Source organism: Microtus oregoni, unplaced genomic scaffold, assembly GCF_018167655.1.
Source record: "Microtus oregoni isolate MIOR12 unplaced genomic scaffold, Mior012 000040F_ref0000088, whole genome shotgun sequence".
NCBI lineage: Eukaryota > Metazoa > Chordata > Mammalia > Rodentia > Cricetidae > Microtus > Microtus oregoni.
In genome coordinates, this window is record NW_024543207.1 from 11,576,360 (window position 1) to 11,594,602 (window position 18,243).

Consider the following 18,243-nt stretch of genomic DNA (forward strand, 5'->3'; position numbering starts at 1 on the left):
TTTAAAACATGTTGCTTTTGTAATATGAAATAAAACTGCTAAATATGTCTCTCCTTGGGGTAGAATTTCCTGCACTCACTCCCCCATTCATACATTTACCGTCTCTTTCATTCAGTTTATTTTGTTGCACACCTGGCAGGGTTTTAGGCGGTGGGAGATGTAGCTCAGTTGGCAGAGTGTTTGCCAAACACGGGCAAAGCCCTTGACTGGAGCTCAAGGACTACATCAAGCAGCCATGATCCTGCATACCTGTAACACTCAGATAATCCGAGGTAATCCTCAGAAACAGAGACTGGGTGATTAAAGTCCAGAGTAGTCCTCAGTACAGTGAGATTGAGGCTAGCCTGGGGTGAATGAGTATCTAGCAGATAAAAGAAGCAGATAGTTTGTTTTATAAGAGCCTTGAGTAAGAGTCACTAAGCATCGCCAATTGTATCTGGTGGCACGATGTGTATCAGAGACATGAAGGGAGAGAGAAGGAGTATAGCAGAGGTTTGGGTAGAGGAAGCTTCAGGACATGTGCAAAGACTCCAGAGAGAACATGTAGACATTTCTCCAGGACGTAAACATGGTATACACGTTACCCATTGAGAATACATTTTAAAAAATATTCAAGTTATTGGCCATGCAAAATTTAACTGCTGACTAATTTTGGATAGAACCCTTGTCTGCTGACCACTCATTCTGGTAAGTCAGCTGTCTTGGGGCTTGGGAAACATTTAGAAAGAGAAGCAGTAAAGGGGCCTGTTGGCATGTGCTTGCCCTGGCGGAGCTTGCAATGGAAACAAAGACTTGAATAATTAAAGGCTACATCACAGTAATTATATGAGGGAGTTTTAAAAATGCTTAATATGCAATAATGAAAGAAACGCTGTCCTCAAGTCAGCCTCAAGCTCTGAAGGTTCTGACCTGGGAAATGCTTCATCTGGTTCTGGGAGAGGCGATGCTTTCTCCTCAGTGACTGATGAGTTGGTTGGTTATTCTAATGCATGGGTGGGGAAGTGTGTTTTTGACTTAAATAGAAGGCAATGTAGTCCCAAGCTTTTGCCAGTCCCAATTTCGCAGGCTTCAGGCAGCTCTCCATACAGATATGCCAAGGGAAGGAATGCTTGATAGTTTTATATCATTCAAATCGGGGGTGGATGGCAATGTCATGCGTATGAAAATGGTGGCTGCCGTGAAGTTGGATTAAGTAGCTGTCACACTCCATTTACTCTGACTGCAAACACAGCAGTTGAATCTACCCACCTTGTGTCCTCTTGGGCGCTTAACCTAAATCCCTCATATCGCACCTGTTACCCTTTCTTCTCCCTTATTTTATGATGTTGGCCTTTGGCTCCTTCTTTATTGGTAGAACATCCAATATCTGCGTTCTCTCAGTGGTGTGGATTATTCTCACCGTAAATTCTTGTGTGCTGCATTGAGTCCAAGCATGCTGCTTGCCTAATGTGCTGTTTCTAAGGTCATGCCCTGTCAACTCTACACAGGACAATTTCATCTAGCTCTTTCTTGGATCCCCAAATCCTGGCTTCTCACCTTCTCTCAGCACCAGCAAACTAAAGCAAGAACAAAAGCAAAATCAAGAAAACAAAAACCAACCAAACAAACAAAACATCAAAAGAAAGAATAAGGAAAGTTTCACCACTTCTCTTCTTCCACCTGCGTCTGTGTTCTTGTGACCCCACCCTTGGTTCCAGATGGTTCCAACTCTCTAGGGATTGGCCCTTTACTGCTGCCCAAGGGGGAACACCACTCTAGCGACTTACGTTCCTCTCTAATTCATCAGCAATTTCCTTCTCATTCCTGAATCATTTCCATCAGCACAGAAGCATGCTGTTAACAAAAAGAAGTTAACTTTTGACCCGATTTTATGTTCATTATCAATCTATTTCTCTCCTCCCTTTTACAGCAAAATGTCTTGAAGGTATTGTTTCTGTGCTCCATCTCCAATTTTGCTCCTTTAATTGCATGAATATCAGTCAAGTTTTCACCCCTTTGAATGTGCCCCAATTGTTCCTTCCTAGATCAGGAGTGACATCAAAATTGCTAAGTTGCAATGTCCTTTTTTGTAGTTATCTAACCTAACTCTTGGCGTTTGACACAGTTTCTTTAGAAACAGTGTCTTCATCTGGTTCCTGGGGTAGCTCTTTGCATCCATCAAGCCAGCTCTTCATCTCTTATCTTTGAAAATTCTGGTACCTCCAGGTCGTACCCTTTTACATGTATACTCACAAGTCCAGTGACTGACTCATGTCTAAGGGTAAAATTCTCTTCAGCATCTCTCCTTTTAGTGGTGTCTAGTCTTTTTTATTCTACAAACCAAACCTACTTGGTAGATTATAGTTTATAGAACACAACCTTTTCAAAAATTATTTTAAGACATACCATATAGGATTAAAACCACAATTACTCTGAGCATGTTTATCTCGTCTTTATAATAACATTTGTAGATTAGCACAGCAAATGCTCTGATCTAGCAAAAGTCTAAATAACCATGATCATTTTGAATTTCTAATTAACATAAAGGATATTTCAAGAAATTCTGAAAATGATAATATAAAATAACTGTGATTCTCTTCACTGCCAAAGGCACAGCTTTGAGAGCTTTGGGACTTACATCCATACTTATAAAAGGTTGGCTTGTGATGTCTTGACTCTACAATGGTACAAAATAAATTTTGTTCAACCACCTGTGAGATACTCAATTATCTATTATAAAATGTGTTTGAGGCTGGTAGATCTTGCCCAAGTATTGGCTCATGTAATTGTGGGTTTCAATTATGATATTTTCAGCTTGTGGTGGGCTCATTAGGGAACCCGTTCATGTACTATAGTGAAAGAGTGCTTGCACCTTACAAGAAAGGTCAGAAATGTTAGTGACATGAATTTCAACGAAATAAATATATAGCTTACATTCTCCCTGGGTTTCATGTCCACTGATCTCTGGAGGTTTATAGATTCATAGCATGTTAGACTATCATAAGGTATTGACATGCTGATGTTACCCAAGCTTGGATCTGTAGGGAATGAAGACTTGCTCTCGGGAGTTTGGACTTCTATGTTCAGCTGTCTAGTAGACTCCTCAGCCAGGTATTTAGTAAATATCTCAGGTTTGGTCCAAATCAGTCTCTTGGCTCTCTGCAATTGCTGTTTTGTGCTTAATTTTTTTTTTCTGTCTGGTCCTGTTCCCTAATTTGGTCATAGAAAAAGTTTCTCATTTTTGACCTTATTCATGTGTACATATTCAAAGTTGCTACCTTCCACTGTAAGTGGTTGAAACAGTACAGAAATGTCTTCTGCACCCCATCTGAACTATTTTGTCTGCAGGCTCCAGTGGCAAAATCAGTGCCACCATCTTAGGTGCTGAGGCGACACAGTTGTAGTCTCAGTATGTACAGCACGCTCAGATCTCGTTCAGGAAAATCTAGGTGGTTCTTTCTACCTGTAAGGCATATTAAGATTCTGACTGCTTCCAAGGCCCCTCATGTCATTGCTGCTTCTTCCCTGGACTCATGAAAAAGCCCCCTCGCTTTGGTGTTTTTGAAATAATCTGCTTTCAACAAAACAACCAGAGTGATTCCTCTTAAATACAGGACCTGCTGTGATGACACTGTGGATTTCCATATCGCATAGTAACCATCAAGACCCTCACTGTAATCTTTGCAACACGCCTCACCCTTCAGTTCTTTCATGGACTGACTACCTCTCTTTTCTCAGGCTGTTAGACTCTGTCATTTCACGGAGGTGAGCGTTCTTCTGCCTCTACCTTTGCACCTGCTAGTTCCTAGCCTTTCCTTTTCTGTTAGTATGTGAAGGGCTTACTTCACGTCTGCTCAAATACCATTTTATTCCAAGCTATGTTCAACACTCACCACTGAATTTTATTGATTTATTTATTCTCTACATTTGTTTCTCTCCTTTCCCTGCCCTTTTCATTTGCTTATGCAACATTTTTATTATTTTTTTTTTATTGCACTACTAAAATACAAGCTGCCCGACAGGTGTTATTTGCCTTTTTCATTCAACATTGTATGCCAAGTACTTAGTGAGTAGTTGGTAAATATTTGCAGAATGTGTAATGTGGATGCACCATCCTATAGAAACATAATGTGAAGCTCAAATGTAATTTAAAAAAATTCTATTAGCTACATTAAAAATTTAAGGAATTGTATTTATTTTAATATTATATTTTGCTTAACCTGTAATGCCCATACTACATCTTCCCAATGCAGTGGGAATTTGGCACTCCCTGTACATCTCAATTCATACGTATAAGTGTTTAAAACAAAGCCTAATAAGCAGTTTTATGTTCCCTATTGTAATCTTCTGAAACTGTTTTCAAAGTCTTACAGACATGCAGATGACAAACCCCAGGGCTAGAAAGAACCTGGGCTGCTATTGCCCTTATGGTCAGGCTCCCTGCTGGGCTGCTTTAATAACTCCAGTTTCAGTTGCCTCCTCCCCTGGGAATTTCTTTACCCTTCCCTTCCCTTCTGGATAGTGGCCCCTGCACAGCAATCTCCATAATGTCTCATGTTGTCAGGGACGTGCCCTGCCTAGAAAGACATCAAAATGGCATCCAAATAAAGCTCGCATATGCTATTGACAGATTATGGTTACATATTTTCACTGACAAATTCTAAAATCTTTTCCTAAAAATGAGAAAAACAGTAATGACAGTTCTTGTTCACGAGTATAGGAGGAAGCTGTTCAAGCCGACATGAAGTCAGGCTGATTGTGGGACCTTGAACCAGAGAAATGCAGGACACGCTCACACTTTCTATCCTATGAGTATCAATCTATGCTATGAACAGATGAGACATTCCATCAAAAGGCTTTCTGATTTCCTCTCTTTAGAATCAGGAGTGACCTTGCTTCAGAGGTCCAGCGATTCTCTTCTTGGGTACCATTTCACTTCTGTCCTTATCCTCACTCTCCTTTATTGTCATTCCCTCCTACATACTTCTTCACTATGCCCACAAAATTAAAAAATGTTTTCAATTAAAAATAATGTTTAGAAGCTAGCTCTCCTGTGTTTTCAAGTGTCTATCCTGTGTCTCACCTTTCTTTGGAGGGTGGCCTTCAGGCAAACACTATTCTTTTTCGCATTCATTAAATCTTGCATCCACTCCAATATTCCTCCTCCAACATCTTCTAAAACAGCTCTGCTCAGGCCGTTGCCTCAGACGAATGTTTGTTTCCATCTGTCTCCTCTCAGATTCATGTGATGACTTTGGAGACAAAGCCTTTGGGAGATAATTAGAATTGCATAAAGTTGTGAGGTCCAGCCAAGGCTGAACAGAGCCTTCCTGATGGTGTTAGTGGCCCTGTAGAAAAAGACTAGAGAGCTTTTCCCCCTCTCTCCTTCATGCTGTTCCTCATTTAAAAGGACAGGCTGACTCCTTGGCAGCACATAGCCCTCATCATATTCAGATATTGTCCACTTCCCTGCACTCCCATGCAGATCCCAGGGACGCTCAGTTAAGTCCTTAGAATGTAGACTTCTACCTTTCCTTCAATAAGAGAATTTGTGGCTCTTCAGAAGTCATATATTAATGGCCCCAAAGCTCAGCAACCTAAAAATAACTGTTCCAGAGTTAGGGATATTCATCAAGCTAAGGGAATAGAAGTGAGGCTTCATTTCTCAACACATCCCTAAAATGTCTGGTATGCTTATCACAAGGAGGGATCATATCAGAAAAAGCTTACATTTCATATATGTAGAAGTGACATCCAAGTAGACATGAAACTGTCTAGCAGAACAAAGCGACTAATGGGGAGGAAAGGAGCAGTAGAGGGATATGAGAGACAGTGTACTCAGAGTATAATGTAGAAAATGGATTCTTGTAGCCTCATGTTCTCATAAGTTCCCTGTAAATTAAAGCCTCTACAGAGAGGATCAGATTGGGATACTGACCCACACAGAGCATATGAGTTTAGGATTGGGGCCTTAGAAGAAATTTCCTTGGTCTTGGACATCTAGCCTCCAGAGTTGGGAGAAAATAAACTTCTTAGGCTTAGTCTGCTGACCTGTGTGATGCTGGGATAGAGCAGCATTAGGAAATGAAGGTTCTGCATTTTATCTGACATGCAGAGTTTACCAGAACTTTCTCTGAGAAATTGCCATGCCCTTGCCAACACCAACCTCGGCAGAACGCCAGTGGTTACTTTTCTGGCAGTCTCAGTGTGACGCAAGCTTTCTTCATGCTCCACAGAATTCCCATTGCCTCAACTATGAAATTTATTTCTTTACCATTTGAGAGCCCAGCCTCTTGCAGGCAACATTTTTTCATTCTTCGTTTCTCCCTTAACTCAGCAAGCCAATCCCAACATGATGGTACTCCACATGTGGCTGCCGTAAGTGTTTGATTGACTGCGGATGATTCAGTTAAAATTTGAGCTGATGCCTTAAAACTAAAAAGTTCCATGTGGAAATTCTTCTGCAAACTAGCAGAATCTAGAAAACTGAGCTGAAATTTGATGCAACCATTGGCTGGAGGTGATCAGCCACTCCTACCTCTAGATGTCATGTTACTCCCTGTTCCCTCTAGACTAAAGTTGTGAGCTCTATGTGCACAGTGAATTGGAATCTAGATGTGTGTGCTTTTCACACCAAACAATTCTCTAGTCACTGACAAGAAATCCCATTTTTAGTCCAGTCCTGACTAGAGTTAGTGTAGACGGAGTCCCAGAAGACTTCCATACAAGGATTCTGAGGTCTGGGCTAGATGGTGGCAGGAGCTGCAGAGCCGCTGCAGTATCCAGTGTTGTCTGAGTAGTCAAGGCAGATGATCTGGGTCACACACGCATCCCAGGGTCTCTTTTTTCTTATCTGCTCTCTGGCCTATGAGCTGAGAGTTTTGCCTACCTGTGTTACCTGCCATCACCATCTGGCACTCCTGTCAGGGCCCAAGGCGATAGGTCCACTGCGTTTGGGACTGGCATTTCCAGAACTGAGAGGCAAAGTAAATCTTTACTCTCTACTAGTCAACCACATCAGGTGTGGCACAGTTGTGGAATTACGGCATCTCATGCACACATCCGTTTTTTTTTATAAGAGTATGTGGTGGACAGACTGAGTATCACTATGTCTATGATCCTGTTGGGATGCAGGATGTGCTGCCTCAAAACACGTTGTGTGGCATATACAAACAATTTTAAGAGGGAAAAGAAGACAGGAGCAGAAAAGGCTCTGTAACCTTGATTTAAGAAGAGACTAAGAATGTTAGGTGAGAGATGCCCTTCCTCTTGAAAAGGAAAAGAACATATGTATCTCTGAAGAGAGACACCCAGAGAGGATTCCTGAGCCTCCCAGTGTTTGTTCTGGGCACCAAACGTGGGTCCTCAGGACCAGCAATAAATACCCTTAGCCTCTGAGTCATCTGTGCAACCGCCAGCTGTCTTTTTTCTTAAACGTTGGTGGAAAGAGTCAATATTTTTCCCTCCCTCACAGCTAAACAAACTGATTTGCAAGCACTTTTAAGCATTCAAAAGGCTTGTTTCTTTGCAGAAAAATGAGAATTATATAAGTCAAATAATAGAGCTGCATATAATAGTTTCTTGCTATGAACATTTCATGTACTGGATATTATGTAATCTAGAAAAACACTGATCTTAGATGTACCACTAGCAGTACAACCATGGTGTGCCTGACCCCGCCATTAAACCTAAGATGCAAACTCCTCCCATCTCCATGTAGGAAAGAAGGGAAGAAGGAGACTTTTTCTAACTGGTTCCATTTTCAGGCTAACCCTAAGTGGTTCAAAAATTTTGAAGAACAGAATTTAATTAAATAAAGAGTATTTTCTCTTTAAAACATATTCTGTGTACTTTTACAGTGGTATAGGGCATGAAATTTGGGGTCAGATGAATCAATGCTTAAGCCACAGCTCCTGACCCTTGACTTCACACAAACTGACTCCTCATGGGAAATTAGGTAAGGATATCTATACCCCAGGAGCTTGCCACTGCAGTTGAGATGAGCTCAGCAATTATTTAGAGCAGAGCCATTTGTAACATGCTATATTAAGCTGGTTTCCCACTTTTCAGTGGCTCATAGCATCTTTGCACTACAATTCATGTAGACAAACTTTTCTATTCTTGAAAGTTGTCCTCTGTGCTTAGAGGGAGATCGAGATGTTCTTCTCGCTCAATTTTTGGATTGTTTCCAGTTTTTAAAATGTGTAATTTAAACCAGGACCAAAATCCTTATATACATTTTTACATATGTTATTTTGAAGAGAATTTTTTATTCTAGAAGAATATTGTTAAATATTATCTCTATGTTCAGCTGTCTTTGTGGCCAGATGCTTGTATGTTCTGCATTTAAAATCATTCACCAATCCCTGTTGATGCAGCCATGAATCTCTCAATCAATTCCTTTATCTGATGACACAAGGGATTTCTTCTTACCTTTCTCTGTACTCAGAGGCTGTATTCATTATCTTCATCCAGTTTTGGAGGGAATCCTCGGTGGTACTCAATACTCTCATTTAAACTCTTTAATCCCTTTTGCCCCTCCAGATTTTATGTTGTTCATCCCTCCTCTCCGGTGTGGTGTCCTTACTGTATCAATTTTGTATTACTGTGATCAAAATACCAGTCAGAAATGACCTAAGGGAGGCAAGATTGATTTTTCTATGCTTTTAAAAATTCCATCATGTCAAGGAAGGTATCGCGGATTTCATGACAGCATTGCCAAATTCATGACAATGTGTGATATGTAGTAGACACATCTGTTGATGGAGATATTGCTTGTTTCTTCCCGGCTACTCAGACCTGAAATAATTACACAAAAGTGTATTATTTAAATCACTGCTTGTCATATTAGCTCTAGCTTCTTATTGTCTAGCTCTTACATCTTAAATTAACCCATTTCCATTATTTTATATTTTACCATGAGGCTCATGGCCTACCAGCAAAGTTCTTGCTGACAGCTCACGTCTTTTTCCTCAGGTGGCTATTGACTTCACCTTCTTTCTCCTCCTCTACTTGCTTGGAATTCCCTTTCCCTACTCTGTGCTGCAAGAGACCTAAAGCAGCCTCTTTATTAACCAATGGTATTTACAGCATACAAAGGGGAATCCCACATCACACATCTTATCTTTTTACTATCTGGAAAGCTCAGGAAGCAGGGCCCAAACAAGTAACATCCTTCTACCAGCCAGACCACTCCATCCTAATGGCTCCATAGCTTTTCTAAAGAGTGCCATCAGCCAGGAAACAGGCACTCAAAACACTAGCATGCTGGGAACAACAGACTCAATGATAATTTCTGCCCCTCCTCCCTAGATGCATATCTTATAATGCAAAATGTACTTAGTCTCCTTCCAGTAAGTTTCCACATCATCCAGAAGTCCAGTCTTTTCTCAGACTCAAGGTAAACTCTTAACAACTGACTGCTCTTTATAAAACCAACCAACCAACCAACCAACCAACCAACCAACCAACCAACCAGATAGCCATCCAGACAACCAGACAGCCAGACAGCCAACCAACAAACCAACCAGTCATCCAACCAACCAGCTAGCCAGCTAGTCATTCAACCAATCAACCAACCAATCAACCAACCAACCAACCAACCAACCAACCAGCCAGCCAGCCAACCAACCAGTCAGTCAGTCAACCAACCAACCAACCAACCAACCAACCAATCAACCAATCAACCAATAAACCAGTCAGCCAGCAAACCAACTAACCAGCCAGCCAGCCAGTCAACCAATCAATCAACCAACCAACTAAGCAAGCAACTAGCCAGCCAGCTATCCAGCTATCTAGCCAGCCAGCTAGTCAGCCAGCTAGCCAACCAACTAACCAACCAACCAACCAGCCAGTCAGCCAGCCAATCAAACTGCCAGCTAACCAACCAATCAACCAACCAGTCAGTCAGTCAGTCAGTCAGTCAACTAGCCAACCAACCAACCAGCCAGTCATTCAGCCAGTCAAACAGCCAACCAACCAACCAACCAACCAACCAACCAACCAACCATCAAGCCAGCCAACCAACAAGCCAACCACAACTAACCAACCAACAAGAATAAATTTTCCAATATATAATGGCTCAGAGAAAAGATTCTCATTATAAAAAAGGAGAAATTGGAGGAAGAGAATGGAGAAACTAAATCAAATGAATTTCAAAACCCAGCAGGTCAAACCTTAAATATGTAGCTCTACGTCTAGGATCTTGAACAGCTGGTTTCATAGGAGCTTCATTGGGTTGCTCCATCCCTATAGCCCCATAACTTATAGAACATTTGACCTTTCCCAGGCTGACTCCATTCATTACCTGAAAGTTTCCTTGGAAAATATTCTACATTCCTGGCACTGATAACATCTGGGTGTCTTCTGTGAAACTTGGACTTTGTCTTTCCAATTTCATGCATTATCTTCTGGCACTTCTTACAGTGAATTCGACAATACTATATATATATCATGGAAGTTTCCAGGCTTTTCTTAAAACTTGTGGTGCAGTTTTCTTGTAAGTTTATCTCCAGTTATCTTGTAATTCTTTTGCTCTTCATGCCTTCAAAGCCAGCACCACATAGGGCTACAAGTTCTACTACTTATAGAGTAGTAGTCAGGCCTATGTGTACCATACCTGCAATGGCCTCACGTTATCAATACGGTTGAACTCAGGAAAACACTCCCTAAAGTGGCCCTGTTTGAACAGAGAACTGCTATGGCATTCTCTTCAAATGGAAGTCTTGAAAATGAGTTCTCAGTTTTATGTTCTGGAGCCTCTCATGGGTGGCATTTCATACTCGAGGTAGTTTGTATTGTCCTGGTCACAAAGTGCCTGGCTTCTCTTTAATGGTGGCAATTGCTTTAACAGTAACGCTTTGTCAGCATTTATATTTCCCAACCCATTCTAATGATTAAATTGTATGTTTTCAAATACTCCTGCTTGCTTTAGGTTCTCAGTTCTTACTGTAATTGTAGATAAAAGCAACCAGAGCTATATCATGAACACTGTATTATAATTTTCTCAATGAAATAAGCCAGTTAATTGCATTCAGTGTCACCTGGATTTCAAGACATACAAAACAACCAAATTATCTTTTGGAATAGAAGGAACACGTATATTCTCTAGTCTAATTGTCAGTGAAGTTCCTATTCTCAACTGAAGTCATGACCATAATCTACTGCCTGCATATCCTCTTATAGGCCTGTTATAAGAGCCTACATGGTCAGATTTAGTTACAACATTGACCCCCACTCCTGACAGCAATTTTCGGTATCACTTATTATTATTTTTTTATTGTTATGCTCACAATACCTGGCAGAAATAACTTAAGTAAGAAGTGATCAATCCTGTTCATATTTCCAGAGGATAAAGCCAGCTGTGGTGAGGGAGGCCTGACAGAGAGCAGTTCATGTGGAGGCTGGCTGGGAAGTAGAGGAAGAATGCCAGCCATTTTTCTCCTGATTTGTTCAGGGCCCAAGGCCATGGGATGGCAGTGCTCACCATCAGGCTGGATCTTCCTTCTCTGTCATTCCTTTTGGAGATGACCTCTCAGGAATGCCCACAGGTGTGTTTCACCAGTTACTCTGACAATGAAGATTGATCGCCACACTTTCCTACTAGACAGAAGTGCAAATGGAGCCTGTGTAGTGTCCAACGTGTTGGTCACTCTCTGTGGGAAGGAAAATCAATTTTCACTGAGCTCAGGTCATGAATCACAATTAAAGTGTTGTAAGACTTTACAGTAGTATCATATTTCATGATGATTGAGACGAAAGCTATGTGTATACTACCAGATTCCAGTAATAATTTGTGAGCCTCCTAGTTTTATTTACTTTGTTGTATACCTTCTAAGCATTGAAATAAAAGGTAGTTTTACCATTAAAATATTAATTTTTTTGGCTGGGAAGTAAAATAAATTTATTAAAAATAAAATAAGGTATGAATGGAAAAATTAAGTTACATGGGGACTAATCCTAATCCCACTAGTGGTTCAAACATTTACACATACTATGTCTTATTTCAAATGGCAGAACCAAGAACATAGGCAAAGATTGGTGGAAGAACAGTGGAAATTTCAAGAAGACTGAGATAACACAACCGACATCTCACTGGCTAATACAGAGCATCAAGGGACCCTGAGCAGATATCTCTCACAGATTCACGGATGCTGTGCCAGTGCAAGGAGAATGCGGCCACCGGGAAAGAAGGCAGTGTCAAAGAAACATGAACAGGGGATGTGCTCTAGAAACCACAGCCAGCGGCTCATTTGGGCAAACCCACTGGAAACTAAAACTGCTTAGAGACATTTACTGTGGCAGAAAATAGTGGGTATGTCAAGTTAGCTGAATAAATCACCATGAACTTGGGCACTTAGGGTAGCTCTAGTTTGGCAGGTCAATGGCAGAGGCAGGCATGGCTGGATTCTTGTCTCCAAAATCACACATGAACAAAATCAAGTTAGTAACCAAATACGATGGATTTTGAAGGCTGCAGGGAAACTCCTCTTCCTGGATGCTTCAGTATAAGGCAGAATCCATGTCCTTCCATGTGTACATTGGAGGCCTCTTTCACCTCACTTCCTCCATCTTAGCCAGTGTCCAAACCTCCTCCCTGTCCAGACTCATCAGACCCTTACTCAACCTTCTGCCTTTTTCTTATACCATTATTAGAAGAACATACTCTGCTTATACAGGACCACCTCCATCATCTCCCTGTGCTAAATCCATGCCTTTCAGCATCCATGTCACAGAATGTAGTGTGATAGAATGGTTGATAGAATGTAGCATTATTAATAAAAACCCAGAGACAAAAATTGGGGCTCAACCTGAAGGTCTGAAAAGCAAAACACAGTCAGCCACTGTCTCTTGTCTCTACCCCATTCTTTATAGCAATTCTGCCTCCAGGAATCTCAGAATGAGACCGTGTGTGAGAGCTGTCTCCTCCTGTCTTATTATCCTCTCTAGTGCTAGGATTAAAGACATGTACCACTATTGTCCAGTTTCTATGGCAAACTAGTGTGGCTCCTGGGATTAAAGATGTGTGTCACCACTCCTTGGTCTGTAAGGCTGATCAGTGCAGCTGTTTTACTCTCTGAACTTCAGGCAAGCTTTAGTTATTAAAATACAAATGCAATATCACTACAATAGAACATGTACATCATTTAGGAATTGGGGAGTTAAATCTTGGGAGTTTGCAGTAATAAGAAATTCTGTCTTATCATTTGGAGGCTTCCTGAAACCACACAGGATTCCCTAGCCTGATGAGCAAAGAAAATAATGTTCTTAAGAAAATACATTTGTGGATAGATTTATTTTATGGTTTCCTGTTTATTACATTTAAAAATAACTTTAAAATTTATGCAATATATTTGGATCATATTCTTTCCATTTCCCCAACTACTACCAGATTCTCCTTAATGCCACACACACTGACTTCATGCTCTTTCTCCCTCTCTCCAAACAACAATAACAACAACACAAAACACTCAAAAGACAAAAAACACTTAATTATAAACAAAACCATGTACACATAAAACACTTGGAGTCTGTTTGGGTTGGTCAACTAGTAATTAGTTTGAGGACGCACCTGAAGTATGGTTGGTAGATCCAGTGTCTTTCTACTGGAGAAAACCAATTTTCATAAGGTTTCCTTTTAAAGTTTATCCATACTGAAAAACTTACCTCCCATCCTAGCTTTTGTGACTGTTTAAATATTTTTAAAGCTTTTCTCTTTGAATAACCAGCTACTGGGCTTTTCAGAAAAAAGTTTTCTGTATTAAGGTATCTTGAATTTAAAAAAGAGAAATGGCTATGCTTTAAATGATTATTAAGTTTGTATATAATAAAACTTTGAAAATAGTATATACATATATAATAATGTCAATGAACTATGCCTTTGTATTTCTTTGGGGGGGGATAACACATGAATAGATATGAATTACCAGAATTTTCTTATATGTTGACCTTTGTAGTAGTCATGATTTAATTGAATCTGTGAAATGTTGTGACAAAGTTTAATTATTAATTATGAGAAATTATTACTCACCTTTGCTTATATAAGTAAGGGAAATATCAAATAATGAAGCTTATCTTATACCTTGTTGTATCTCTTATCCTAAATACCTCTTCCTTTTCTCCTTGGATCTGATTCGCTGTAGGAGTGTATTACTTGTTGTCTATTTCTCCCCTCTGCCCTCATGAGGACAGGATCTCTGCTTTCATTGTTTCTGGATGTATGTATCTGCATTAGTGTCTGCTCTAATGTAGGCACATAAATGAATGAATGAATGAATGAATGAATAAAGAAATATACGAATACATGAAAGTTGCATGGGCCGTGTATATGTTTAAGCATATAAAGTTACTTTATTTTTAGGAAAGGCAGGAGGTTTTCAGGAGTTGTATGGCAGCTAGGATGTGTGTGTGTGTGTGTGTGTGTGTGTGTGTGTTTCACTGTTGGTAAATGCAATAAGAATCCCCTTATGGGGGCATTTTGGGCAATGAGGCAGGCATGTTTTTAAAGTTTTGACTCTCTTATGTCAATCGCATCATAAACCTTCCTGATTTTGGCTAGTGTCCTATCTGAGGTACAGATTCAGTATTGTCCGAGTTATCATGGGCTGCTGTAGCTAAGAGCCATGGGCTGAGCTGCTTAAACAATACTTTGTTTCTCATATTCTAGAGGCCAGAAAGTTTGGGTTGGGGAAATGTCTACCACATGGACACTCCTGGTGGAGTTGCCTCTGGGTCTTACCGACAGTCTCCTTCTCACTGTGTCCTCACAGGACAACAGAGTGATGTCTTCACTCCTCTTCTTATAAAGCACCAATCCCATCATGGGAGCTTCCTGTGGAAAAACAGATTGAATCTTAATTGCCTCTCAAAGGTCCCACCTCCAAGGATTAACCTTCACATAGGGGTTAAGTTTTAACATATGATTCTGTGGAGGATACACTCAATCTATAACAAGGTCTAAGGAAATCAAAGTTCAACAAAGATGACATGCAGGGAAGTAATTCTTCAGCAAACTAGAGGAGCTGGCAATTAGATTGCTAGGGACATTTTGCTGATGCAGCTGGTTCTCAGGGTAGCTCCTGTGGTTTCCTTTCTAACTTTTTCTTTTTCAGTTCAAAGGAACAACTGGTCTACCAACCCCCCTCTTTTATCAATAGGCTAGTGAAGAAAATTCAAGAACTCTAAACTTGGATAAAAAGTTTTCCTTTTATTTTATTTAAAATGTAGCATTTCCCTTGATTATAAATTTAGGAATAGAATAATAAGAGTCTTATTAGCATCACCTATGATTTTATTACCAATGGAAATCATAAATAAGTTCACACTATATCTATTACAAATCTGAAACTAATGTTATCCAGACTCTTTAGAGCACTGGCATCTTTGTTAGCAGTGTTGCCATTGTTTCCTCAATTAAAGAACTCATATATTATGATAGCACAGATTTATTCTTTTAATTAGAAAGTTACTTTAGATCGGTAAAGGTTGAATTGTTAAATCAGTTGCAGATTCTCAACAAAACTGAGCAGAGTACTTATGTACCCCATGTCTATGTCCCACAGCCCATTTCACTGTCACCAGCCTGCACCAGAGTGGTGTCTTCCTTACAGGTAATGAAACTAGAAGGTCACATCATTATCACCTAAAGCCCACCCTTCACATTCACCTTCATGCTAAGTATGCTCTTGTGTGTTTCAACAAATGTTCAATGGTATGCATTTAGCATTGTAGTACCACATATGTTAAAACCTAAACTTGTGTGTACCTCTGTTTGTCTCCCCTAAACTCTGGGAGCCCCAGATCTTTCCACCGTCTTTATAGTTTTCCCATTTCCATAACTTCATGCAGTTGAAATGATAAAACCTGTGGCCTTGTCAGTTGTGGCTTTTACTTAGTAATAGCTACTTAATTTCCTCCCTGTCTCTTTATGGGTTGATAACTTATTAATTTTTAATAGTAAATAATACTCATCCATCTGGAAGTGCCACAGTTAGTCTATTCATTTACCCAGTAAAAAACACCTTAGTTGCTTTCAAGTTTTAGAAATTATGATTAAAATTCAGTAAAAAAATGCATGTGATTTTCATCTCGATACAAGTTTTCAGTTAATTTTTGTAAACAGTAAGAAACATGGTGACTGGATTATAGAGTAAGACTATATTTACTTTTGTAAAAAAAAAAAACCTGCTAAACTATCTTCTAAAGTGGCATTTTTAATTCCTACAGCCATGAGTGAGAAAGTGCGTTCCTAGCATTTATTGCCAGTGTTAGAGTTTCCTGTTTCAGTAGATGTTCAGACCCCACAAGTCCAGTTCCGACATGCACCTGTGAGCCCTTCTGTTTGCAGGCCACTCTTGCTGGGCCCACCTCCATATCTGAAGCCTTCAAACCTGCTGTGCCAGTAAGCCATTTTTGACCAATGAGATGAGCTGCTCCTCTGTCATCCTTCTCTCCACTGACTACCATCTCTATACCAACGGACCAAGCTCCAGGCTTGTTGTTTGGGAACCATCTTTGCCCCGTCTAATGTCACTACTGCCTGAGAGCAGGCACTGTGTTCTGTTTGTTTGTGTAAGCTGTGTTTTACAGCCCAGAATGTAATATATCTTGGTGAATATTCTATGCAAGCCTGAGATGGATGTGTAATCTCCCATTGTTGAATAAAGTATAAATGTCAATTTTATTCAGTTGATTGATGGTGCCTTTGAGTTCAACTATATCCCTGGTAATTTTCTGCCTGCTACATCTGTCCATTTCTGATAAAGGTGTGTTTAAATCTCCAAGTATAATAGTGCATTTATCTATTTCTCCTTGTAGCTCCATCAGGTTTTATCTTATATAACTTAGTGTTGCTGGATGCATGCAGATTAAACTGTTGAGTGTTTCTGGAATATTGATTCCTTTATCACTAGCCCTGATAACTTTCCGTGCTCTGAAGCTGCTTTGTCTCACATCAGCACAGGTTCCCCTTTCTTCTCATTAGTGCTACGAGGACGTTATCTTTCTCTATTCTATGACTTTTAAGCTATTTTTCCCTTTGTATGTAAAGTGGGTTTCCTGTTGATATTTAGTTGAGACTTCCTTTTTAAAATCAGCTCTTTTCATTTTGTGCTGCACTAGACAACTGATGCTTGAGGAGATTGCTTAGTGCTTGTTTGCAGCTGGATTGATGCTTGAGAAGATTCTTAGTGCTCTCTTACAGCTGGATTGGCATCTAACATGCTTGTTGCTGTCTTTCCTTTGTTGTCCTTGTTACTGATTTTATTTCACCAGCACTTTAAGATTTTAATTGAGCATTTTATAAACCCATATTTTCTCTGCCTCGCTTATCAAATATACTTTTAAAGACTTCTAGGAGTTGCCTTTGAATTTGAAATACACATATAGTAACTAGCCACAGTCCAGATTCAAATAACTCTTCAGGCTTCATGGGTACTGCAAACCCTTTATGAACGTTTTCAGTTTTCTTCCCTTCTTCCTTGCTTAGGTATTGCCATTCTCATACACAAAGAAGCAAATGAGATGGGCTATATAATTAGAGATTATTGTTCTAATGCTTTTATGATCATTGGTAACTATAAATAACAATGGGTTTATGATGACATTTTCAAACATGTACATGGTGTATTTTAATGTTCATTTTCATCACGTGTTCTCCTATTCCCACTGATACATTTTGTCTTCTGAGCTAGCTCTACTTTTATGTCGTGTGTGTGTGTGTGTGTGTGTGTGTGTGTGTGTGTGTGTGGTATAGCAATGAGTTTCATTATTCGTGATTTTTGCATGGGAGAAATTTTGTTTGCAGGAACATAGGCACCTTACCAGTAGCTCCATCACCGAAGACAGTGTCTCTACTGCCACATCTACCATTAACTGCATACGTATCCTCATAGACAGGTGACTTCATGTAATGGATTTAGTAAAAATTCTTGGTTTTTCAGTTTGTTCAGCTTTTTGCTTTTTATTAGGATGGAGTAGAGAGTTCAGTAATCTTTGCATGCTAGTCTGAAAATCAATGTTCCCCAAACTTATTTTAAAATATTTTAATGAAGATATTTTATTTTGACTTGCTCTATAACATTATTATGGCTGAAATAAAATAAAATAAAATCTTAATCTGAATCTAAGGATTTCACAGTCCAGGAAGATGTCTCAGTCAGTAAAGGGCTCACTGAACAAGCACGAGTAACCTGAGTTTGAGTCCCCAGCACCTACACAAAGGCCTGGCATGTTTGCCTGTGCTGGTTCCTCCAGCACAGGGAGGGC

General features: G+C 39.9%; 1 pseudogene; it reads right to left on the minus strand.

The window, feature by feature from the left end:
• LOC121433620 overlaps positions 1–18,243 on the minus strand; it is a 156,573-nt pseudogene that overhangs the window by 76,983 nt on the left and 61,347 nt on the right.